General features: G+C 53.7%; 1 long non-coding RNA gene across 1 annotated transcript; it reads right to left on the reverse strand.

The window, feature by feature from the left end:
• Window positions 1-6,247: 6,247 nt before the first annotated feature.
• LOC132087156 (uncharacterized) lies at window positions 6,248-7,767 on the reverse strand. The gene is made up of 5 exons (XR_009420470.1): window positions 7,676-7,767; window positions 7,090-7,125; window positions 6,927-6,965; window positions 6,467-6,535; window positions 6,248-6,375 (listed from the first exon to the last, which is right to left on the reverse strand). It is a non-coding gene; the product is annotated as an uncharacterized LOC132087156 (long non-coding RNA).
• Between the last annotated feature and the right edge of the window lie 16,063 nt (window positions 7,768-23,830).

A 23,830-nucleotide genomic window follows, 5' to 3' on the forward strand; every position in this document is an offset into this window, starting at 1 on the left:
GCTTTGCTCTGTGTCCATGTGTGTTCATGGATCTGGATTTCCTCCTTTCCAGTGGTCCAGGGAAGTCAGGCCAGGTCTGGGCTTTGCTGCTTTTACACAGTCTGTGCCTTCCCCCAGACAAATGGTGTGTTGGGAGTTGTGCAGAGTCCAGAGGGAGTGGGTTGACTGGGGGGGTGGGTGTCCAAGTGGTGAGAAAGGCGGTGGTTCACTGTCAGCATGGTAGGAATGGCCTGGGTTTAAAAGAAAAAGAAATAATTTCAAAGAAACTTTCTTTTACAACTTTTTCTCCCTGTGAAAAATCACCATTTACTTCTCAATATTTTGAAAGGTCTATTAAAAACTTAATAAAACTTACAACAAAAGGACTAAATAAGGAAAAAATTATGGTGCTGGGAGCCTCCCCCACTTCGCGGCTGGTAACCACATGGCTGGCTCATCCACACAATGGCTGCTCTCCCTTTTATATCCTTGCTGTTTCAACAGGCAGCCCTAGCTCCTCCCAAAGGCTGTCTGTTGACTCTTGGTCACTGTCCATTGGTGTAGACTGCTTTCTTGGAACTGGATTGGAGGACAGGTGGTGCTAAGCCCCTTAGGAACAATTTGCCCCTCCCCAGATGCCCGGACTACCAAGATCATCCCGGGATAACAATGCTGGGCGGGGGCGATACATTGCAGTAACATAACTATACATCTGTACAACTTCTCTTAACATACTTATCATGTTCACCCTTTAATTGGGAGAGCCAAACATCTCATTACTCATCTCTAACACTGTGGCATTCACATTCTCTGAAAAAATCCCTTTGCCCAGGATTTTTCTCCTGGGAAGCTGAGACACCTCAGAGAAAAAGAAAAACAAATCTTATCTCATTTGCTTCTTCTTGTGTTGTGCTGATGTGCAGAATGTGTTTGGAGATTGTTTACCCACAGGTGATTTGTTTGATTGGATTCTGGTGGGAGTTATTTTGACTGATTGGCCAATTATGGCCCAGCTCTGTCGAGACTCTGAAAAGAGTCAGGAGTTTTCATTATTATCTTTTGAACAGTCATTAAGTATCATTTCTGCATTCTTTAGTATAGTATAGTATAGTATTGTAAAATAATAAATTAGCTTTATGAGAACATGGAGTCAAATGCAACATTGCTGCCTTCGTTAGGCATCCCTGCAAATACAATATAACACCCCCAAAATTCTTGATTTACTAAAAAGAATTTAAATGCCAAAAAAAAAAATCTTCATATGTCAAAAGTATGTTGAAATTATTTATTGGTCTTGAAATTTGGTACCCTGGCAGGACGGGGCTGCTGGGTCTACCTGTCTGCAGGGCCCTGCGGGGCTGTGGGGTTTCCTGGGTGAGGGGCCCTACACGGTCGCCTGTAATGCCTGGCCATGGTGGGGTAGAGCCACCACAGTGTCCTGGGAAAGGGCGAGTGGTTCTACCTGGCTCTGGGGTCGTTCTTGGCCGCTGAGTCCATCGGCTCCAGCAGGACTTGGGTGAATTTTGGGGTGGGCCAGGTGGACCAGTTGTCCCCGGCCATCCTGAGAGCTCACCAGGGCTCAGTCATGTTCGCTGACTCCAGTTCCAATACTGAAGGAACCACTGGTGCCGGCAGCGCCCCAAGGAAGCCTCACAGCAGAGCTGGCACAGGGCATTGCCATGGCAGAATGGCAGGGAAATTGTCTTGGCCATGAGCAGCAGAATGGCAAGAAAGCCACTGGTGCAGGAGTTGCCCACCCCAGCAGGTTAAAGGCAGGTTTGCGTGGCATTCCTGCTGTCCTGACAGTGAAATTCTGAGCAGACGGCACAGAGGTGTCTTCTCCACGGGGCTCACAGGTGACACCAAGATGCTGTGCGGGAGCTGAGCCCTGCCTGAGCGCAGACTCTGCCCAGCAGGAGCCCCAGGCTGACACCGCGCTGGAGTCCACAGCTGGCTAAGGGGCACTGCGTGCCATGAGTGAGGAACAGCTTCCCCTGAAACAGGGAGAGCTGAACCTTGGAGCCACCTGCTCCACAGCTGGAATGGTGTCAGCGTCAGGGAGCAGACTAAAGAGGAGAGGGAGGCCTTCGGTGTGAGATTCTGAGGAAGACTCATTCGTCAAAGGGAACAGGCACCAAAGAGCTCCAATCACCCGTGTGCTCAGGGTTTTATACAGCACTAGAACTGTGGGTGGGCACGATCGCTGAGCCAATAGGGAATCAGGGAGGGAGGAGCAAAAGGAGGGGAATATATCTCAGGGACCAATGGGGATAAGGGGGGCGGAGAGGCCAGGTCACATGGGCCAATGGGGCATCATCCATGAGGGGAATTCCTGAGGGGCGGAACCTGCAGGGGAGGGGTTTACAGGAGACTGACAGGGAAGGGTCCAGAACAGGGGCAGAGTTTACAGGGATGGATAGGGAAGGCACTGGAATACAGGGTGGAGATTATAATGATTGAAGGGTAAAAGGGGAGGGATATAACCTGGGAATAATCCAGCTTGGGGAAAGACAGCATACAGGGGGTGAACTGGAACAGGCCATCCAAAAAGCTATGAAATAAAAGGGCACTGCAACAACCAATAAAGAGGGATGCAGGACACATTCTATGGTGCAAAAAGAAAGGATCAATCCTGTGCTATTTTTATACGGTCTTTTTATAGGCCTTATTGTAGGGTTTTTTAAGAACATCCCCTGTCTATCCCCAGTTGGTCAGCAACAAGTTGTTACCCTGTATTGATTGGTCACTCAAACCCCTGGTGTGTATGTGCAGGAAAAGTTGTTTGTGAGAGATAGTCTTCATTTTTCTATCTAAGAGGGAAAAAACAGTTTATACAGGTGGCTGGTGTTTATCACAGTCTTACAGCTCTTTTTCAGGAAAAGTAGGTTGTTTTCCACAGTCCTAGAGCTCTGTCTCAGGAAAAACAAGTTGTTTTTCACTGCTCCACAACTCTGTTCTCACAGAGTTGTCAGCTTTCTCATGGCTTCTGCCTCTTGCTGGGATTTATTAAAAGGCCTTCAAAGGATTCACCTTGAGCAGGTCAAGAGCCCAGCCGAGGCTACACTCAAAATGGATGACTGGTCAGGAGTTTTCACACTTTCATAAGGTTTTGTCCATTTAAATATTGGGCTTAGATGTCCAATTGCAGCCTCAGGTTATGCAGTCCCATCCTCCCGGTTTGCTCTCCTCAATTCGCTGTTGTTTGCACTTTTTGTGCCTGAAGCTGCAACCGTGTCTGGGGCTGGAAAAGGATTGTTTTGTCTGACTACACTGTGAAGAGAACTTGCTAACACTGTGTATGAAGTCCAGAGTTACAGACTAATGCAGTAGAGAATCAGGAAATATGAGAGCTAAAACTCAAGGCATCAGCCTGTTCCATGTTCCCTATATTCCATGGGGATCCACAGCATCAAAATGGCCACTTGTTTCCACGAGGTTCCCTGATGTCACCGTGGTGTCCTTGGACCCACCTGGTCACAACTGACCCATGGTTCCATGAGGTTCCCCAGTGTCACCATAGTCAGTATCAGAGGATGGATGAGATCAATGTCCTGAGACACTGTGGGATGAGCTGTCAATCAGTCACACAGTGGGGACAGTGCTAACCCAGCCCTGATTGCCTGAGTGATCAGAAATCCCACCTGGGGGGAGGCCCAGGATTGATCCTTTCTTTTTGCACCATAGAATGTGTCCTGCATCCCTCTTTATTGGTTGTTGCAGTGCCCTTTTATTTCATAGCTTTTTGGATGGCCTGTTCCAGTTCACCCCCTGTATGCTGTCTTTCCCCAAGCTGGATTATTCCCAGGTTATATCCCTCCCCTTTTACCCTTCAATCATTATAATCTCCACCCTGTATTCCAGTGCCTTCCCTATCCATCCCTGTAAACTCTGCCCCTGTTCTGGACCCTTCCCTGTCAGTCTCCTGTAAACCCCTCCCCTGCAGGTTCCGCCCCTCAGGAATTCCCCTCATGGATGATGCCCCATTGGCCCATGTGACCTGGCCTCTCCGCCCCCCTTATCCCCATTGGTCCCTGAGATATATTCCCCTCCTTTTGCTCCTCCCTCCCTGATTCCCTATTGGCTCAGCGATCGTGCCCACCCACAGTTCTAGTGCTGTATAAAACCCTGAGCACACGGGTGATTGGAGCTCTTTGGTGCCTGTTCCCTTTGACGAATGAGTCTTCCTCAGAATCTCACACCGAAGGCCTCCCTCTCCTCTTTAGTCTGCTCCCTGACGCTGACACCATTCCAGCTGTGGAGCAGGTGGCTCCAAGGTTCAGCTCTCCCTGTTTCAGGGGAAGCTGTTCCTCACTCATGGCACGCAGTGCCCCTTAGCCAGCTGTGGACTCCAGCGCGGTGTCAGCCTGGGGCTCCTGCTGGGCAGAGTCTGCGCTCAGGCAGGGCTCAGCTCCCGCACAGCATCTTGGTGTCACCTGTGAGCCCCGTGGAGAAGACACCTCTGTGCCGTCTGCTCAGAATTTCACTGTCAGGACAGCAGGAATGCCACGCAAACCTGCCTTTAACCTGCTGGGGTGGGCAACTCCTGCACCAGTGGCTTTCTTGCCATTCTGCTGCTCATGGCCAAGACAATTTCCCTGCCATTCTGCCATGGCAATGCCCTGTGCCAGCTCTGCTGTGAGGCTTCCTTGGGGCGCTGCCGGCACCAGTGGTTCCTTCAGTATTGGAACTGGAGTCAGCGAACATGACTGAGCCCTGGTGAGCTCTCAGGATGGCCGGGGACAACTGGTCCACCTGGCCCACCCCAAAATTCACCCAAGTCCTGCTGGAGCCGATGGACTCAGCGGCCAAGAACGACCCCAGAGCCAGGTAGAACCACTCGCCCTTTCCCAGGACACTGTGGTGGCTCTACCCCACCATGGCCAGGCATTACAGGCGACCGTGTAGGGCCCCTCACCCAGGAAACCCCACAGCCCCGCAGGGCCCTGCAGACAGGTAGACCCAGCAGCCCCGTCCTGCCAGGGTACCAAATTTCAAGACCAATAAATAATTTCAACATACTTTTGACATATGAAGATTTTTTTTTTTGGCATTTAAATTCTTTTTAGTAAATCAAGAATTTTGGGGGTGTTATATTGTATTTGCAGGGATGCCTAACGAAGGCAGCAATGTTGCATTTGACTCCATGTTCTCATAAAGCTAATTTATTATTTTACAATACTATACTATACTATACTAAAGAATGCAGAAATGATACTTAATGACTGTTCAAAAGATAATAATGAAAACTCCTGACTCTTTTCAGAGTCTCGACAGAGCTGGGCCATAATTGGCCAATCAGTCAAAATAACTCCCACCAGAATCCAATCAAACAAATCACCTGTGGGTAAACAATCTCCAAACACATTCTGCACATCAGCACAACACAAGAAGAAGCAAATGAGATAAGATTTGTTTTTCTTTTTCTCTGAGGTGTCTCAGCTTCCCAGGAGAAAAATCCTGGGCAAAGGGATTTTTTCAGAGAATGTGAACGCCACAGTGTTAGAGATGAGTAATGAGATGTTTGGCTCTCCCAATTAAAGGGTGAACATGATAAGTATGTTAAGAGAAGTTGTACAGATGTATAGTTATGTTACTGCAATGTATCGCCCCCGCCCAGCATTGTTATCCCGGGATGATCTTGGTAGTCCGGGCATCTGGGGAGGGGCAAATTGTTCCTAAGGGGCTTAGCACCACCTGTCCTCCAATCCAGTTCCAAGAAAGCAGTCTACACCAATGGACAGTGACCAAGAGTCAACAGACAGCCTTTGGGAGGAGCTAGGGCTGCCTGTTGAAACAGCAAGGATATAAAAGGGAGAGCAGCCATTGTGTGGATGAGCCAGCCATGTGGTTACCAGCTGCGAAGTGGGGGAGGCTCCCAGCACCATAATTTTTTCCTTATTTAGTCCTTTTGTTGTAAGTTTTATTAAGTTTTTAATAGACCTTTCAAAATATTGAGAAGTAAATGGTGATTTTTCACAGGGAGAAAAAGTTGTAAAAGAAAGTTTCTTTGAAATTATTTCTTTTTCTTTTAAACCCAGGCCATTCCTACCATGCTGACAGTGAACCACCGCCTTTCTCACCACTTGGACACCCACCCCCCCAGTCAACCCACTCCCTCTGGACTCTGCACAACTCCCAACACACCATTTGTCTGGGGGAAGGCACAGACTGTGTAAAAGCAGCAAAGCCCAGACCTGGCCTGACTTCCCTGGACCACTGGAAAGGAGGAAATCCAGATCCATGAACACACATGGACACAGAGCAAAGCTTTGCTCAAAGGGTTTATTGATTCTTCAGGGGAAATGGCCCAGGGCTCAAAGAGTTCAGGGGTTTCCTCCAGTGATGATCATCTCCTCCTGCCACTGGAGAGGAAAATGGACACTGGTCCTTCCAACCCTAAAAGACCAACCCCAGAAGGTGACCTCTGGAGCCCACTGGGCCATGGCTGGGCTTTGTCCCCAGCCCTGTCCCTGCAGGCACAGCTCACCTAGGCATCCAGAGAGGCAGCCAGGCGCTTCTGCCGCAGGAGAGCCCGCAGCTCTTCAGCCACAGGGGGCTGGGGACAAGGGCAGCGTTAGAGACACACTGGGGGCACCGGGCTGCACTGGGAGGCAGGGGAGAGCAGGGGGGCCTTGGGGAAGGGGCTGTGGCAGCAATGGGGTGCAGGAGCTGCTGTGCTGCTGCCCAGAAGCACTGGGCTCCTGGCCAAGAGCCACAGCTGGGGCAGGGGCTGCGTCCTGGCTCATCCAGGGGGTCCTGGGGTGACAGGGATGGGAATGCAGCAGGGCCCTGGGCAAAGGCTTCCCTGGGGTGCAGCCCTGGGGCAGGGCATTGTCTGGGCTGTCAGGAGGGGTGCTCTGGGCTGTGCTGGGATAGACTGGGATGGCCTGGGCTGTGGTGGCCATGCAATGGGAGGGTCTGGCACCGGCAGAACTTGTGGTACCTACCAGAGGCGTCTCCAGGACCGCGACATTGTCTAAATCCAACTGCAGAGAGACCAGGAGACCTCACTGGTCACTGGGATGTCCCCAGTGCCAGCAAAGGATGGAGGGACACCACTGCCCCCCAGTTCCCTGAGGGGATGCCCTGCAATGCCAGCAGCCCACTCACCTCCCGCAGATCATCTTGGGTTCCTTCCAGGAGTGCCTGGAAAGGAGAACAAAGGCTGGGTCCGGACTGGACCTTGTGGGGCTAGAGTGACACACAGGTGCAGGGAGCAGGGTGCAGGCAGAGGGATGGGAATTCAGGGCCTCCAAGGAGATCTGTTTGAGGTGGGGGGAGACCCAGAGACACTGATCTGGGGTCAATTGAGGGCCCGGGGGACAGGGCTGGGGGTGTGGAAGGAGCAGGGTGTGAGGTACAGGGGAGGAGAAAGGAATTGAGGTGTAGGGACATGGGAGTGCAAGGGAGGGGCTTGGTGGGGACAGAAGAATGAGGACAGGTGGGGACAAAACCAACAGTACTGGGAGATGGTGTGGGAGTGGGGGGTGAGTCAGGGAATTGTACAGGGGGACCCCTTTTCAGTGGCCAGGAAGAAAGACAAAGGATTGAGGGGGGCATGGAAGGAAAGGCCTCAGGAATGGTCAGTGGGAGGGCACCTGGGGACCCTGAATGGGACACAGAGGAGGGACCAAAAGGGTGCGAAGGGAGGCCAGAAAGGGCAGGATGTGGGGACAGCATTTGGCCGGTGCCTCACCTTGGCCTGTGCCGGGGGGCACAGCAGGATGGAGAAGAGCAGGGCCACGCTGAGCACAGCCACCTTCATCTTCCTCTGGCTCTGGGCAGCGCTGCCTGAGGCTGCAGCAGGTGAGGAGCACCTTTATCCCTGCCGGGACTCCTCCCTGCACCCTCCCTGCCAGCCCCCAGGCCAAAGCCCGGCTTGGCACAGCCCCCAGCCCTGGCCACAAGCCCAGCCCTGGCACAGAGCCCATCCCACCCCACCTGTGGCACGGATCCAGCCCCCTTGCCCGGCATCCCTCCAGCTTCCTGCACAGGGCAGCTGCCCCTGGAAGGGCCCAGGCACCTGTGGGGCTAAGGGGGGCAGCCAGGGAGCCAAAGGCACCTGGGGACCCTGTGGGGACAACCCCCAGTCCAACACAATCCATCCTCCAACAGCCCCCAGTGCCAGATCCCCCATCTCCTGCTGCCTCTCCCCTCCCAGAGCTTTCCCTGGGGGACACCCCAGAGCGGAGCCCGGCCCCAAACCCAAGATGTGGGAGAACAAGGGGAACAAGGGACACGTGATCAGGTAGCTGATTGGCATCTCAGTCACTGCAGACACTGGGGAGCACTGAGCAACGCTGATCACCTACAGACAAGGCTGAGGGCTGGGGAACGGCTCAGCAGTGACAATTCCCACATCCACACCACCTGATATCCCTTTCTCCGCAGATGCCAAACCCGACCAAGCTCCATGCCCAGAGCACTGTCCAGAGGGGAATATGCCCTGCCCTGCCCCTCATCCTGTCACACCTGCAGCCACGGAGCCCTCCCAGAGCACCTGGGTCATGGCCCTGGCTCTGGGCCCAGGCCAGCACTGGCCCTGAGCAGGATGTGCCCATCCCAGGGACATGGGAAAGTGGGCACCTGTCCCCAGGCAGCCACTCGGAGCTAATTGGGGTAACAGAGGTGCCCTGTGAGGAGGAGGGGTGTTGGTGCCCTGCCAGCATCTCTGACAAGCCCTGTTTACCCAAGCCCTGAGGCACCAGGAGGACGTTCTGACATCTTGGGCTTTCCAGAAGTAAAATCCACATTGAAGTGGTTCCTGAGAGCTGTCCAAAGCCGTGATTCCTGTTTGACATTCCAGGGCATTAGTGAAGGATTCTGCACATCTCTTTCCCCAGGCACAATGTGGATCCATCAGAGAAGTGTTATGACTCAGGTGGAAAAACATTTCAGGCCACTGCCCTGACTGTTTGCTCTGGAACTCACCCAAGGAGGCGCAGGGCCCAAGGGGGAAGATTTTCCTTGCGGGTTTTGCTGCTTTGTGCCCTTGGAGGAGAGATCAGAGTGTCCTCCTAGGGGATTCTTGACCAGATGGACAAGAGCTGTGACACCTTGGAGAGAAATTGAGGCTAAGGTCACCTTGGAGAGAAATTGAGGAAGTGTCTGCAGGACCCTAAATAGTGAATGAATGGATGAAGGAGATTCTCACTGTCCTGACCCACTATCCAGCAAAACCACAGCCAAGGGAAGAGGCCTGGTGGAATCAGGGGCGAAGCAGACCTTGTTGAGCCCGGCACACACTGGGCAGTGTGGGGTGATCCCCTGCTGGTGTCCCAGCTGTCAGTGCAATACCACTGCTCTGGTGGAATGGATCCTTAAGAAACAAAAGAAGTGATCAAGCTCAGGGGAGGAGGGGATCTGGTCGCACTTCTCTTCTCTGGGAGTTTCTCTCCGAGGGGGGACATTCCATGAGAATTGGGATGCGGTAAAGGACAAGGCTGAGGGCAGCTGCTCCCTCTCTCTGGGCTTCGGAGCAGGACGCTGGGAGCTGCTGCTTGGGAAAAGGAATTGGTTGCTGCGGGTGGCCAGAGCAGCCTCCCCAGGCAGGTGCTGTCAGGTGCCTGCAGCACCGAAAGCCTCTCCACTTGGGGCTGCTTTGACAACTCCCCCAGCCCAGCAGACCCTGAGCCCGGATGGTGCAATCAAAGCCTCACCAGAGGGACGAGAGGACTCCTCACATAGCAGATCCAGCCGGGTTTATTAAGGGAAAATCCAAGGGTCCAGTGAAGTGAGGGTGAAGAGGGAAACGGGAACAAGCAGGAACACAACATGTGTCAAAGGGAACCAGAGGTGAAGAGCCAGGAGCAGGGTTGGGACCAGGGTATAGAACTGGAGGAAGGCAGGAGGGGTCAGGGTACAAATTATCCAATGGGGAAGGGAGCCAGGGGTGGAGTTAAGGTGGGGTGACACGGGATGCACCAATGGGGGGGGCAGAGTGGGAGGGGTCTCTAAGGGAAAGCCAATGGAGGAACGGGGAGTACAGAACTTTCTGGAACTGGGGGACGAACAGCAGTCGATTGACAACAGCACATTAGCATTAACAAGCAAAGAACCATGGGGAATTGTGGCAGTCTCTCGCCTTAACTTAAACAGTGGTGTCCTCCCATGGCATTCCAGGTTCCTCTTCTCCATGGCTGTCTCCAACATCTCCCTCTTTTTTATTTATTAAATAAACATTTCCCAGTGTTTTGTCAATTGTTTTCTTAAAACACATCAGTGCTGCTGAAACGATAACAGCTATAAGAAGAACCCACAATAAACTTTTAAGAATGGGGCCCAACCACACAGGAACACTCCACTGCATGAGCTTTTTGTCCATCATGTCCACAACTTTTTTTTCAGTAAGAAGAGTCTTCATTTGCTCTTGCATTGGTTTGATGTTGGCCTGGATCAATGTGCTTTTCGATGGCAAGTTAAAACAACAAAGCCCTTTGAAATCTTCACAGCCATGGCCATGGGAGAGCAGCAGGAAGGCGATGGCTGCTCTGTTCTGAAGGGTGGCATGTCTGGTGGTTTCCTCGTCCGCTAGAAGGTCTGATAAGGCAGCGGACGTAGCGTTGGTCTGCTTACTAAGCCAGCACTCCAGGTGAGAAAGCCCACCGAGGGCCTTGGCAGCTGCAACCCATGGTAGAAAGACGGAAACAATGATGGTGGCAGCAGCTGTTAAGGTATTTTGGGGTGTCCTGGGAGTGGTCATCTGGTCCTCAAGTGAATCAGTTATCGACTGTTCGAGCACTGATAGAAACATGAATGGTCAAGTTAGTTGTCATTGTAATTTTCTTCATTTTGTCCCTATGGAAGGGAGGGCGAGGGATTGGCAATTGGGGCAGGTGGAGACAATTGCCTTGGCTTGGTCTCTGGAAATCTTAAATTGACGTACTAAAGCTGGAGCATTCTTATGGAAGAATGCATGGCTTAGACAAGCCTGTTGAAAGACATGTGGTGCAGCAGGGGAAATGTGGGTGGCACTTGTTGCCATTGCTAACAAGTCTGCTGTCCGGTTGCCCTCAGTGATGTATCTTGGCAGCTCTGTGTGCGACCGGACGTGCAGGATGTGATAAGGTTGCTCTCTGTGGGAGATGAACCAAATTAATTCAGAGAGCAAGCTGTATAATTTTTTATTTTGGACTTTCTTGAGCAGGGCACGCTCTGCCTGCTCTGCTATCCCGGTGACAAATGCAGAATCTGTGATTAAATTGAAGGGTTGTTGGAATGTTCAAAATGCCCTCACTGCTGCAGCAAGTTCTGCAGTCTGGGGGGAACCTTCAACAACCCAGATATCAGACTCCTCCTTCTGAGTGTGCGGGTCCCTCCAGTGAACACTGACTTGTGAGAATTGCCTGAACCGTGAATGAACTCTGTGATAGCATTTTTGAGTGGAGTTTTACTTTTATATGATTTTGGGGACAAATGCAGTGAATCTTTACAAAGTCTGTGTTTAGGATAATGAATGGAAATTTTTCTGGGATAGCTGTCTAATGAAATTTGCGGGTGTTCATTTGTTTGTAATAGAGAATCCAATTGTTCCAAAGTATAAAAGAGGTAAATGCACACCAGATCGCAAGCTGCGAGGGTCCAGAGGTGATGTTGGCCTTTAATAATAAGTTGGGCTCCAAGTTCTGGTGTGGTGGTAACTGTTTTATGTGGTTGGTGCGGCAGAAAAAGCCACTCGATGATGATGAGTGGGTTTTTTGCAGTATCATCCCACTGAAAGAGCAATGCATGGGAGTTTGGGCACTTACCAAAAATACCGAGGCTGAGGGGAAGGGACCGGTCTGTCCGATGTGCCTGGCGGTGTTTGATGGCATTGGTGACTCTCTCCAAAGCCTCACAGGCTTCTGGTGTTAACGAGCGTGGGGAAGCCAGGTCGCCGTCTCCTCGTAGAAGGTTGAAGAGCGGTGTCAGTTCTTCTGTGGTGAGGCCCAGGAGAGGTCAGATCCACGTGATGACGCCGCACAGCTGTTGCATGTCTCTTAATGTGTGGGCGTGCTCGTTGATGGATAGAGATTGAGGCACAATGGTCCTTCCTGTGAATAAAAACCCGAGGTGCTTCCATGGGCTCAATAGCTGGATTTTTTCCTGAGCTATCTGAAACCCCGTGCTTTCGACAGCTGCGACACTCTTGGAAAGTGCTGCGTCTGAGTGAGACTTGGTGGAAGCACAGATTCGTACATCGTCCATATAATGTAGGTGTGAGACTCTGTCCGAAGTTTCTCTCATCCGCCTCACGGTCGTTATTGGGGACCACTGAAGAAAAGACCCGTGTCTGAGGTTTCTGGCCCTGTTGGAGAAAGTTACATGCCAAGGGCCCCGAGACCTGAGCACAGCTCCCAGTATTGCTAAGCTATTGTTCACAGGTATGTTTGCTGTATGCTACACTGAACCCAATGAAAGGAAGAAGGGGGCACCTTGCCTTTGTGCAACAATAGCCTTGGAAGTTGTCCCACCTCTCGGCCTGGCTGGACTTCTGAGTTTTGGGTGGTCCCCACAGAAAACCCCTCACTTGTCTTACAACTGCCGTGACAGACAGACTGAGATGTAAGAAGCCTCTCCATCAAAGACCGAGACATGAAATCCCTAAGTGAAAAGGCCCCCCACACTCTTTCCAAGGACTGGGACTGAGGCCCCCAACCTGGGGGAGGTGTGTGGGGGAGGCAAGCTGACCAAAGCAAGATGGATGTTGCAGGTGCGAGCAGTGGACCAAGAAGATAATGGCTCTCGCCCACTGCTGAGAACATGGACTGTGTGTACCCTTCTCTAAATACCACTTTTTTCCCCCAAAATACAATAGACTACCTTTGATTCAGTTTCAAGTTTTTCCCCTTCCCCCATCAAAAAAAAAGGGTATAATAAGAGTTTGGATGAACTGCAACCCTGAGATCTCCCCAGATGTGACCTGGTGAACTCCATTGGCTGGACATTGAAGGACTTCGCCGTTCTACGTTTGGTAGCTTTGTACCTTCCTTTCTCTTCCTCCCTCTTTTTCTTATTGCCCCAATTCCTCCCCAGTGCATTTTGTTGTGGTTATTCAATAATGGTACGTTTGATTTGATTATCATTGCAACCCCCTGTACCGTGTCGGTGTTTTTTGCACTCTGAGATAAACCCACGAACCATCACGAAACCCGTTCATAAGGATGGATCGTGACAGTTGCATACATAACATATAAACCTTCTATCAAGCCTTAAAAATTCTCTACAAATTCATTTCCAACATTACTGGGTCTGGCACTGCCAAGATCTGGTGCTTGCTGCCACCACCAGTGCCCAGATCTGGAAATTCCCTTGTTCTGGCAGAGCCAAGTCCAGCAATTTTCTGGTAAAGAAAGCCAAAATCTGGCAATTTCCCACTGCCGGCACCGGCAAGATCTAGTGTTTGCTGCCACTGCCCCTACCCCAATCTGGACATTTCTCGGTTCCAACACAGCCCAAGTGCAGCAATTTTTTGGAAAAAGTAGACAAAAGGCAGCAATTTCCTGGTGCCAAGACTGTCACCACCCAGACCTGGTGTTTGATGGCACCGCCCATGCCCAGATCTGGATATTTCCCTGTGCCACCACAGCCCAAGTGCAGTAATTTGCTGGCAAAGAAAGCCCAAACCAGGCAAATACCTGGTGCCTACACTACTCTGATCTTGTGTTTGCTGACACCGCCAGTGCCCACATCCGGAATTTTTCAGATGCCTGCACAGCATAATTCCAGCAGTTTGCTGGCATGGAAAGTTCACATTTGGCAATTTTTTGGTGCCTGTATATTCCCCACCCAGATCTCGTGTGCGCTGGCACTGCCAGTGCCCAGATCTGGCAATTTCCTCGTGCCAGCAAAACCCAAATGCAGCAGATTTCTGCAAAGAAAGCCAAAAGCCGGCACCACCCAGATCTGCTGTGCTGGGGTTGCTTTAAAAGAAGAGGGAGACCTCAGCTTAAGGCCATGGGAAAACCCTCTTTAGTTGGGGTGAGCAGGAGCTCCCGCCCATGATCTCCTCGTTCAGTTATGCAGATTGTCACTGGCAAGTTCTGAGTTCTCTTTGCTACCATTGGTTACTTTTTACTGCAAAAATTGTAATATTCTTAATCCTTCCTTCCTGTTGGATCCTTCCCTCAGATCCCAACTTAACCCCTTGTGAAGGTCCGCCCGAAATGAACGGGTGACGGATGATTTTTTGGTGCAAAAAATAACCAACAAAGGCACAGGGGTTTTGCAGTAACAAGTCAACAAATTGCAATTTTATTGATGATAACCACAGCTGAATATGCGTTTGGTTAGGGAATCTGGGGAAGAGAAGGGTAGGACAAGGGAAAAAGGGAGGAAAGAAGGTTAGGGAAGGGGTATAGCTACCAAAACGTGATGTCTTCGGGGTCCCGCCGCCAAAACTCGCTGGTGCATGCATTGGGGAGATCTCAACGAACAGTCAAAGTGAACCCCAAATATACTGTTCTTGGTTGGGGGAAGGGTGGCTGAAATTAGGTTTGCATGGAGGGGAAAAGAATAGGAACAGGAGGAGGGGGAGAGGTTATTCCATTGTTTTCATGGCCGAATGCTCGCAGATATGTTTACTCTGGGCAGGTTTCCTCCCCTCCCCAAGTTGGGAAGGGGTAAAGTCCCAGTCTCTGGAAGGAGGGTGCCAAGGGGGTACCATGGGGGTGCCAATAGGGTGCCAGGGGGGTTCCTTGTCTTGTCTTGGTTCCTTGATGAGGGGATTTGCATCTCTGTTTGTCTGTCACAGTGGTTGAAGGCAGACAAGAGGGGTCTTCTCTTGGAGGGGGGAGCCACCCCAGAGATCAGTCCAGCCAAGTCAGGAGGTAGAGAGCCATTGTTCAGAAAAGGGCAGCATGCCCCTTTGAGTTCAGCATGGCATGTTCTGCAAACACCACCTGTGAACACACTGAATAAGCATGAGACTTTCTTTCCCAACTGGCTCAACAGTTTTTTAACCTTTCGGTGGTCTTTTTCTCATGACAATTGTGAGGCAAAAATGAAGGATTTTTGGATGGACTTCACCAATCCCACCCCTCCCCATATATAAATGTATAAATATCCCTGCTAGACGCTGGACCCATGCTTTTTTCTGCTTCACTCTCCGTACCGTGCACGCCGTCCTGTTTGTTGTGTTTGCCTTCATTAAAGTTCTGTTTCCAGAGCACCAGATGAAAGCAGTCTCTGTCTGTAAAGTGGCCAGAGCCGGTTCTCAGGGAAACCACTGGTCACCAGTCCGGACTAGGACTAGAAGATTTCACTGGTGTTTGCTGGCACTGCCAGTGCCCAGATCTGGAAACGTCCCTGTTCTGGCACAGCCCAAGTGCAGCAATTTCCTGGCACAGAAATCCAAAACCCGGCAACTTTCTGCTACTGGCTCTGGCACCGCCCACATCTTGTGTTTGCTACGCCAGTGCCCAGATTTGGAAATTTCCTGGTGCCAGCAGAGCCCAAATCCGGCAGATTTCTGTCGCTGGCAACGACACCACCCAGATCTGGTGTTTGCTGGCAGCGCCAGTGCCCAGATCTGAAAACTTCCTGGTGCTGGCACAGCCCAAGTCCAGTGATTTGCTGGCACAGAAAAGTCCAGGCATAGCCATGGAGCAGAGAGCCCCGAGAGTGCCCAAGCTGCTCTGGCTGGAGGAGGAGGAGGAGGAAGAAGGCCCTGGAGCTGCCCCAGCACAGGAGACTGAGGAGGTGGTGCTGTTCAATCCACCGCAGGAGGGTGAGTGGCAGTGCTGGGCTGCAGGGCTGGAGCCTGCAGCCAACTTGGCCCCACGCCACGCCATGCCATGCCATGCCATGCCATGCCATGCCATGCCATGCCATGCCATGCCATGCCATGCCATGCCATGCCAAACCATGCCACTCCCTGGGGAAATGCCCATGGACAGGACAGAAAAGAGGCTGGGCAGATACCCCACAATGGCCGTGCTCCATCCCCTGGGGCATCCCGGGGCTCTCTCTTCCTGGGCAGCGCAGGGCTGGCCTGTGTTCTCCAGCCTCTCCCACAGCCCCTCAGCTCTGGCTGCGCTCGCTCTTTGCCAGATGCAGCCAAGGACCGGACTCAAGAGCAGGAATCCAGCCGTGGCCTCTTCTGCAGAGCAGCGCAGGTACCTGCAGCCATCCCCACCTGGGCCGGGCCTGCAGGCACTGCTCGGCCGGGCCTGCGCTTGGAGCAGGCCATGGAACGTCCCTCTCTTCCAGACCTTCCTTCTGCTGCAGACACTGTGGAGGCTCCTGCGCCTTGGCCGCACAAAGACCGGCGGCACCGGCACCGAGGGCACGGCCCAGCCCGACTCCAGGCCCGGCCAGCTGCGGGCAGAGCCTGCTGCCAGCTCAGCATCCTCGGAGCTCGCAGCAGCCTCTGAGCAGGACAGGGCCCAGGGCAGGGAGAAGGCTGGCGTGGCCCTCACTGAAGGCATGGCCACCATCCACACCCAGGCTCAGGGCCGGCTAGACACTCAGGCCATGTCCACACTGACCGGGACTCCTGCACCCACTCTGGAGGTTTTCCAGAAGGGTGCTGCTCCTCCACAGCAGGTAAGCAGCCTGGGGCCAGGGCTGAAGGCCTCCCAGGGTCATGTGGCCCCTCAAGCTACATCCGCTGGACCCCATCAGCTTTTGAGGCCATCACAGTGGGGTGGGAAGGCCAGCACTTCTTGGGGGAAGCTGGGCAAGTTGCTCCCTTGGACAGCACTCCAAGTCTTCCCCACGCTGCCTCCTCCAGGTGCAAGCCACGGTCAGGGACATTCTCCAGAGACTGGTGTCCTGTGTCACCGTGGACGCCGGGCTGCAAATGGAGATTCTGAGCCTGACGGAGGAACACCCTGCTCAAGTGGTTTTGAGCCTCCTATGCTGTGCCCCAACGTGTGTCAGGTACGGAGCATAAGTGCCTCAAGAGCTCACCGGCTCCTAGGGCCCCTTGCCCTGTCCAGTGGGCTCTGCCAGACAGGCAGAGGGCTGCAGGAGCCTTGGGCCCCTCTGTTTCCTGAGCCTCTGACATGCTCCCTCCCTGCCCCTCAGCGCACCGGGGCTCTGTCCCCCGGCCCCACACAGCTGAACAGGGCACGGTGCTGATGCACAGCTCTGGTCCCACAGAGCGGCCGCGCTGATGTGGAGAGCCATGGGCACGTCCGGAGTGTCCGCCCAGGAGGTGCTTCCAGCGCTGCTCTCTGCCATGGAGGAGCAGCCGCCCTAGGGCAGCTTCCCTTGCGGGGACAACGAGGCCGTCCTTGCCCTGGCTGTGAGTTTCTGGAGCTTTCCTTTGCTCGCCCTCTCGGTCACCTCTCTAGCAGCTCTCCCTGCTCTCCCCAGCCTGGGCTGAGAGCTGGCCTAGGGGCAGGCTCAAGGGCAGCAGGCTGCGTGCTCCCCCTGCGTCTCCCCTCGGGCCCTGCCTCATGGACACCTTGGCACTGATCACTACCTTGGGGTAGGCAAGTGCTGCTTGTCTTGCCAAAGGGCTGCTTTGACTCTTGCAGGCAACTCTGGTGCTGTGGAGGATTGCCCCCATGTAAGAGCGGCACTCCGCCATTCTATTTCATTCTCCCCAACTGTTTGTGGCTCTGTTCTTGCAAATTGTCACTGCCACAGAGCAGATGCCAGGGGACGTTGAAACCTGGAGATTCTGGAGAGCGTGCCGGGAGGAGCACAGCCTTCCCTGCCTACCCCACAGGTGCCAGTCGCCCTGTCCTTCCCACGCCCTTGCGGCCAGGGCCAGCGCTCCCAGAGTGACCTGGCCTTTGCTCGGCACGCTGGTTTGCAGTGCAGACCATGAGGACTCTGCTCTCCCGACTGGGCTTTGGCAAGAATCTGCTGGCTCTGGAGCACAAGCAGCTCTGGGGCACCCTGCTCTGTGCTGACACCCAGCACTATGCAGCGGGTCTGCTGGCCAAGGGGGGATCCCCTACTCATGCCACCACCGCCAGCATTTGTGCCCCCTGCCCAGAGTGCCCCACACAGTCCGCGGGGCTGTAAGCGAGAGGGCCTTGTCAGCGAGGGAGGGCCGAGCAGACTGGGAAAGGCTGGGAGAGGAGGATGCCCAGAAGCAGCTGCCTCCCAAGGGGCCATATGCCCTTGCAGAGTGCTGGGGAAAGATCAGACCTCTGTGAGACCCTGCCTGGGAGAGGTCTGCCCGCCCGGCTCAGGGCCTTGGTGCCTTTTTCCCCTGGCAGGGAGATGCGCTGTGGCTTGAGCCCCTTGTGTGACCACGTGGCCTCAGACCTGCTCAGCCTGCTCGTCGGGAAGCAGCCCTGCTGGCATCTGCCTGCCCTGGCCTTCTTTGTGGAGGTGAGCCTGATGGCCAGCGCTGCTTGGCTGAGCCACCTCCCAGCTCTCTGGCCTCTCGTAGCTGCAGCCGCCTGGGACGGTGCCCGCGCCCTGTGCTGCTGCCTGTGCTTGACCCTGGTGCGGCTCCGGGCTCCTGCCAGCTGACTCCTCTGGCACTGCCCTCCTGTGCCTGACACCCACCTCCTGGAGTGTCTGGACCTGAGCAAACACGGTCCCAGTGCCCTGCTGGTGGTATCCTGGCACCTGCCCAGCCAGTGCAGGGACAGGCTGCGCCTGGCACTCAGAGGCCTCGTGGTGCTCAGCAAGGAGCTCTCGCTGGTGAGAACGGGGCAGTGGCTGAAGCCACGCTTCAGGCAGTGTGGGGCTGGGCAACGCAGACCTCTGGTCTTGGCTGGGCTTTGGCAGCAGAGGCAGCTGCTCCCAGCTCTCCTGCCTCCTGCTTCAGCTGCCCCAGTGCCCCAAGCAGCTGTTGGTGCTGTGGCCGTTCACAGCTTCACAGCACAGCCTGGTCTTACACACAGGGAGAAGGAATACGCGGCCTGTATCAACACCTGGTGCAGCACCTGGCTGATCCAGATGCAGAGGTTGTCCAGATGAGCCTCTGTGTGCTCACATTTATGCTCCAGGACAAAGACCTCCTGCTACCCAGCGTCACCGCCCTGAAGCTGGCTGAGTCCCTCCTGCCACACTTTGAGAACTGTGCTCTGTAAGGCTCTGTGCCCCCAACCAAGGGCACTGGACATTGCCTGGAAACTTTGTGCTCTGTGCAGTTCCGAGCCGTTGCCCCAATGGGCCCAGAGCAGTTGGTGCTTAGGACTTTTCCTTTCCTTCCAGGACAACAGCCACGTGCAGCTGCTCTCCATTCAGCTCTTCTGCAAGGTGATGGAGCTGGTAGTGGAAGAGGGGGAAGAGCTTCTCACAACAATCGTGAACCAGAGTCTGCTCCCCCTATTCTTGCACTGGCACGATGAGAACCTGCACGTGGCCGAGGTGAGGTTTTGTGCGATGCTGCCGCATCCCTGGCAGGGGGCTCAGCCGCCTCCTGCCCTGGTGTCTGGCAGGCTCCAGCCTCCCCTAGCCGTGGCGCAAGGACACAGGTCCTGTGCCCTGGGCTCTGGTACCACCTGCAGCTCTCTGCCGCTCTCCAGGCCTCTTTCCAAGCCCTGCTTTGTGCGGCACGCTTCCTGAGGAGGAGGGACCTTGAGGAGCTGGTGACGAAGGCGCTGCGGATAAAGTTTGCTGAGAGCCTGGTAAGGACAGCCCGGGAGCCCGAGCCCTGCCCCCGGAGCTCGGTGTGGGGGCCTGGCAGCTGTGGCCCTGCCCAGTGCCGCAGCCAGGCCCGCCAGCCTGCTCCCCCCACGCTGCTCCCTGCCCTGGGCCATGCGGGCCGGCCCGGCCAGTGCTGGGCGCAGGGAGCGCCCGGCCGAGGGGCAGAGCCCACACCGAGCCTTCTGTGTCGGTGCTCCCCGCAGCTGCTGCAGGATGAGAGCCGAGCGGCTGAGCACCTGCGCTGGGCCCTGCCGCACCTGCAGAGCCCACAGAGGCCCCTGCGAGAGGCGGCCGTCAGGTTCATCGGTGAGCCAGCAGCCCGGCGCCCCTCCCCGCCCCCAGCCTGGCTGCTGCCCCGGCTACAGTGAGAGCCGCGCCTGGGCCACTGCAGCCGGCTGGGATGGCCCCGGCAGGAGGCTTTCCTTGGATTCCCTCAATCTGGCCTCTACCTTGGCTCTGTTCCTCTCTCTTCCAGCTCTTCAAGCCCTGAAAGAAGAGGAGAGTCCATCGTGCATGAGCAAACTGCTTCAGATGACCTTTGAAAGAAGATCTTCAGGACTTTGTCTGACGGATCAGATGTACCAGCGTCCATCGGCGATTTACAGTGCCCATTGAAGATGGGACCGCCTGCAAAGCAGGATGGACCAGCTGGAGCTCCAGGCACAGCTCTGGCTGCTCACAGCTGAGCCTGTGCGAAGCTCCAGGAGCTCCTGCCATCTCTCTCCCTGTTGGCAGCTCCCTCCCTGCAGCCCTCAGGCCCTGCCCATCCCCTTTTCTGCCTCCCAGCTCATCCCTTTGCTTTGTTTTCCCTTAATAAACTGTTTGGGTTTTTCACTTTACTCACGTCTCTGTGGAGCTGAAGCAGCGCAAAACCTGAGCCCGGGGACGCGCAGCGCCCTGCTGCCGTTCTCCTCCGTGCACGGACAGAGAGGAACAAGGGCAGCTCAGGCTGCAAAGGTGCCTGTCCTGCTGCTCCAGCTGCACAGCACCGTGGAGTTAAAGGTCGTGCTGAGCATGCTGAAGGGAGCAAGGACCCTGGGTTTTAGAAGAGCCAGCTCAAGTATGCTGTGAACCCAGCTGTGCAGGATTCCATGGCAAGCATCCACTGAGGGCAAAGGAGCTTGCAATGCCGGAAGGTTTCACAAAGAGATTCCTGAAAGAACAGCAGTGCTCCATCCCTACACAGGGACAGGAAGAGGGCAGAAGCAGAGACCGTCATGGCCTAACAGGGAGCTCTGGGTGTGCCTAAAAGCAAATGGAGCAGCAGCAGCAGCAGGGAGGGGCTGAGACTGGGAGGCGCGACCGTCGCAGTGGCTGCAGCGCTGTCAGTCAGTGCCTGCAGGCTCGGTGTGGTTCTGGCAACTCTGGTCTCCCCACAATGAGGAATGGCAGCCCCTGTCTCAGGCTCAGTCAGAAACGCAACCAAGTGAGACCAGAGGGAGGAGACCCTTCCCACCTCTCTTGGGCAGGGCTGCAAAACAGCCGCTGCGTCTTCCTGCCCCTCTGTTTGGGCTGTGTTGAGCCCAGAGCCGGCCAGCTTGTGTCCTGCTGTCCCAGGAGCGTTCTGGGCAGGCAGGAGGAGGGCTGCGTGCATGGCAGAGCGTCCTGCAAGGGGCTCACCAGAGCCTCCTGCGGGAACAGGCTGTGGGGTGCGGAGGTTCTGGTACCTCACACCATAACCAATATGATCTAGTGAAGCCAAATTTATTATCCTTTAAAAGAGTATGTTTAAAATAAATCTCTGCTGTCCACGCGTCTCTACCTAATACATGATTGGTTAATCCTAGGTGTTCACGCATCTAAAATAGAATGCTGATTGGATCATCTTATTTTTTACGCATCTTGCTGAGGTTGTCTGGCCTACCAATGGCTCACTTTCCCAAGCTTGCTGACAAACGTGCTGAGTCCCGATGACTCTTCTTCTTGTGTCTTTTTCGAGGACATACCAAGCCCAATTCTGAATATGTCCATAATTCATTCTTTGTGAACGTGTTCATTGTCCATTATTACAAGCAGGCTGGATTGTGCATCGTCTGAATATGGCCACTCTCTTGCAAAAACTCCTCCATTCTGTCTCTGAGCCAGCATTTGAGCCGGTTAAACAAAATCCTCCCTCTCACGCTGTAAAGAATGTGGAATTAGAGCTGGAATGTGACCCTGAAATAGAAGCAGCTAAGCAACTAAAGTAGAAAAAAGTTAGTCCAGAAGCTATTGTAGAAGGGACTTTTCTCTCCAATGATGTAGAAGCTTTTCCTGTAGTAACTAATGCTGCAAGTAGAGTTTGAAAATCTTTCAATTGGAAGATTTTAGAAAATATGAGAGCTGCAATTTCACAATTTGGTTGAAAATGTCAACTTGCACAGTCACTTCTGCAGTATATTTTTCCATCTAACACATTAATTCCAGCTGATGTGCATACCCTAATAAGACTTAGAATGCCACCCCATCAGCAGGTGATGTTTCATAAAAGCTGGGAGGAAAAGTGTGCTCAAGAAGCTGCAAGAGCTAGAGTGCAGGGTGATCCTCTGTGTGGTTTAACAGCACAACAGTTACTTGGCAAAGGGCCCGGGGCTACTGCCACTGCCCAGGCTAGGAGCATTGATCAAGTCTTACAGATGAGCCAACAACTAACACATAATTCTATTCTTGAATTTCCAGATAAGATACACACTATGTCTTTTACACAGATTTGTCAAAGAAAGAATGAAGACTTTGATAAATTTGTAGACAAATTGCATGAAGCTATCTATAATCATTCTGATTTCAATTCAGACACAAAGATACAATTGGATGGACTTTGGGATCATTTCTCCATTCCAAATGACTTTCCCTTCAGTCACAAGAGGCTTCCATCTCTTCCAAAAATTGCCTGCTGAAACTCTTCTGCTCCCATCCAAATCAGTTCACTACTCCAGCATAACCCTTGAAGCATGGACAGATGACTCTTCAACTAATTATAGTAGAAAAGAAGGGTATTTATTGCAGCCCTGGTCACATGTGAACTAGTTTCCAAAGACACGTGCAAGGAGTTGCAGACTCCTGCTCTCTATTTCTACAGAAAAGGTTTTGCATTAGGTTTCTAAGGACCCATAATACATAATTATTACCTGCCCGCTTCGCATTTTTATCAGCTGAATATCTATTACAGCTGCGCAATTGTATTCTCTTAACTGGATTGGTGGGATTTTGAAATGAGGGAGTGGTTGTATGGGAGGAAGAAAGCTGTCTTCCTCATGGTGAACTCTCCTCCCATGGCCAGTTGGCAAGACCTTTTGACCTGCTGCTCATGGTCCAAGCCTCTCCTAACTGTTCAATTATTCTTAAGGCAAGGTCTTTCTATGGTCTCAGCTTCTTCACAATTGCTTCCTCTATCCCTGTCACTCCTAGCTTTATGTTCCTAATATATTTGGTACTCTTTAACTAAGGCACATGATTTCTGCTACCTGTATTACTAACTTAGCTTCTTACCTCATTTTAAAATCTTAACTAAAATATGCAGTCTTCTACTATCCCAATTCTATTCCCAGCTGGGCCCTCGACCCATCTGCACTTTTCAATTATCCTCATTAAATTTTCAGCTAAGCCCTTGACTCACCTCAGGCACATCCCCGACTGCCTCTCTCCCAACAGCTCAGAGCTGCATTGCACAGCGCTTGCTGTGCACCACAGAGCACAAAGCAGGCTGGCCTGGTGGGCCTGAATATTTCTGCAAACACTCTGCATCTCACACCTTTGCTCTGGCTCAGTGCAGAACTGCAGGGTTGCAGGCGCTTCCTCCCAGAGCTGCGTGAGGCGCTGGCTCCTGCAGATGGGCCCTGCCAAGCTGTCCCTGCCTCACGCTGGCCTCGCTTGCCTGGCACAAGTGCCGGGCCTGAAGGAGCTGCCCTGTGCTCCAGCCTGCCGAGCAGCCCGGCTCCCTGCCCCGGTGCCCAGAGTGCTGCACACACTGCTGGCCTTTGCCAGGAGTCGCAGGGCAGCCGGCAGAAGAGGAGGAATCCTCAGGCAGCCCAGCGGCCCACGGCTGCCCTTGGCCTTTCTCTGCTCCTGGGCACACTCCAGACGGCCATGGCCCCCAGGCCGGGCTGTGCCCAGCACGGCTGCGCTTCCCCTCGGCAGCAGCCAGCTGCCACCTGGGCTCTGAGAGCGGAGGATTCGCCGGCTCCCAGCAAGAGGCACCCAGGGCCCGGCTGCTGCCTCTTGCAGCTCCAAGGGCCTCCTTCCAGCCTGCCTCTGCCGGGGCTCAGGCTGCTCCGGCCTCTGCCGGGGCTCTGCTGGGGCTCCATCCTGGGCACAAACCAGGGCCCCTCAGAGG

The sequence above is a fragment of the Ammospiza nelsoni genome, unplaced genomic scaffold, assembly GCF_027579445.1.
Source record: "Ammospiza nelsoni isolate bAmmNel1 unplaced genomic scaffold, bAmmNel1.pri scaffold_105, whole genome shotgun sequence".
In the NCBI taxonomy this organism is placed as follows: domain Eukaryota; kingdom Metazoa; phylum Chordata; class Aves; order Passeriformes; family Passerellidae; genus Ammospiza; species Ammospiza nelsoni.